Source organism: Sapajus apella, unplaced genomic scaffold (assembly GCF_009761245.1).
Source record: "Sapajus apella isolate SASKATOON/1434 unplaced genomic scaffold, GSC_monkey_1.0 scaffold86, whole genome shotgun sequence".
Taxonomy (NCBI): Eukaryota; Metazoa; Chordata; class Mammalia; order Primates; family Cebidae; genus Sapajus; species Sapajus apella.
The window spans coordinates 7,802,816-7,805,297 of NW_022437026.1; positions in this window are offsets into that span (position 1 = coordinate 7,802,816).

Sequence of the window (2,482 nt, forward strand, 5' to 3'; positions counted from 1 at the left end):
TAAAGAACGGGGCCGGCGCAGTAGCTCACTCCTGTAGTCCCAGCTACTTGGGGGTCTGAGGCAGAAGGATAGCTTGAGCCCAGGATGTCCAGGCTGAAGTGAATCAAGATCACGCCACTGCACTCCCACCTGAGTGACAAAATGAGACCCTATCTCAAAAACAAAAAGGAAAAAAAAAGGGCCAGACACGGTAACTCACACCTGTAATCCTAGCACTGTGGGAGGCCGAGGAGGGTAGATCACTTGAAGCCAGGAGTTCCAGACCAGTCCGGCCAACACAGCAAAACCACATCTCTCCTAAAAATACCAAAATTAGCTGGGCATGGTGGAATGCCTGTAGTCCCAGCTACTTGAGAGACTGAGGCAGGAGGATCACTTGAACCTGGGAGGCAGAGGCTGCAGTGAGATCTTGCCACTTCACTCCAGCCTGGGCAACAGAACAAGATTCTGTCTCAAAAAAAAAAAAAAAAAGAAAAAGAATGGGAGGAAATATTTCTGACAGCATGAATGCCTAAGTATCCCCTCCAACTCTCCCTTGAAAAATACTTAAAATCGTTGAATTTTTTTTTTTTTTTTTTTTTTGGAGGTGGAATTTCACTCTTGTTGCCCAGGCTGGAGTGCAATGGCACAATGTCGGTTCACTGCAACCTCCGCCTCCCAGGTTCAAGCGATTCTCCTGTCTCAGTCTCCCTAGTAGCTGACATTACAGGTGCCCGCCACCTTGCCCAACTAATTTTTTTGTATTTTTAGTAGAGACAGGGGTTTCACTACGTTGGCCAGGCTGGTCCAAACTCCTAACCTAAAGTGATCCTCCTGCCTTGACCTCCCAAAGTGCTGGGATTACAGGTATGAGGCACCTTAACCCGGCTCAAATGTTTTTTAAATTAAGGCATTTTTTTGGCCGAGCACAGTGGCTCATGCCTACAATCCCAGCACTTTGGGAGGCCAGGGCAGGAGGATCACTTGAGCCCAGAAGTTCAAGACCAGCCTGGACAACATGGTGAAACCCCGTCTCTACAAGAAATCGTTGCCAAAAGAATTAGCTGGGTGTTGTGGTGCACACCTGTAGTTCCAGCTACTTGGGAGGTTGAAGTCAGAGAATTACCTGAGCCTGAGGAGGTCAAGGCAGCAGTGAGCCATGATTCACGCCATTACACTCCAACCTGGGCAACAGAGTGAGACCCTGTTTCAAAAAAAGATGGGGAGGGCATTTTTTAAAGTTTTTATTTTCAAATAATTATAGATTCAAATAAGATGGCAAAAAAATATATAATACAGGGAAGTTCCCCTAAATCCCTTTACCCAGTTCCCCCAATAGTCACATCTTGTATAACTACAGTTTAAGATTATTAAAATATTAAAACCAGAAAATTAACGTTAGCAAAATTTAGCTTATTCAAATTTCGCCAATTTTACATACACCCCTTTGTGTGTTCCTATGTGTGTTTGAGTGGTTTTATGCCACTGTATTATGTATAGATTTGTGTAACCACAACAACAATCAGGATACAGAACTTTTACATTACTGCAAGGCTCCCATGTGCTACCCTTTCATATCCCAACCCACCCCATCCCTAATCCTTAGCAACACTAATTTGTTCTCTATCTCTGTAACTTTATCTCAAGAGCACTATGTAAATGTAATCATTCAGTACATACCTTTCGAGATTGACTTTTTTCACTCATCCACGTTATTGGGTGTATCATTAGTTTTCACTGATTAGTATTCCATGATATGTTTAACCATTTACCTGCTGAAGGACATTTGGAGTGATTTCAGCACTGGGGGTGCTGCTGCAAATAAAGCTGCTGTGAACTTTGTATGTGCAGGTTTTGGGTGAGCATAAATTCTCATTTCTCCGTGATAAAGCCTGAGTGCAGTGGTTGGGCAGTAAGGTAATTGCACCTCTAGTTTTATAAGAAACTGCCTTTGCCTGTGTTGCCCAGGCTGATCTTGAACTCCTGGGCTCAGGCAATCGCCCCACTTCAGCTTCCCAAGTAGCTAGAATACAGGCACCATGCACAGCTGTATTTTTTAATTTTAACTAGGCTAATAGGTGTTCAATGCTATATCATTGTGATTTTAATTCTTATTTCACTGATGGCTAATGATGTCAAATATCCTTTAAAGTGTTTGCCTTCTGTATACTACCTTCTTTGATGAAATGTCTGTTCATGTCTTTTGCTTATTTTCTAACTTCATTGTTTGGATTTTTTACTATCGAGTTTGGAGAACTCTTACGTATTCTAGATAAAAGTACTTTGTCCAATATGTGGTTTCTTCAAGTCTGTCATTTGTTTTTTGGTTTTTTTTTTTTTGAGACAGAGTCTCACTCTGTCACCAGGCGCTAGGCTGGAGTGCAGTGGCACAACCTCTGTTCACTGTAACCTCCACCTCCCGGGTTCAAGCAATTCTCCTGCCTCAGCCTCCCGAATAGCTGGGACTACAGGTGCACACCACCACACCCAGCTAATTTTTGTA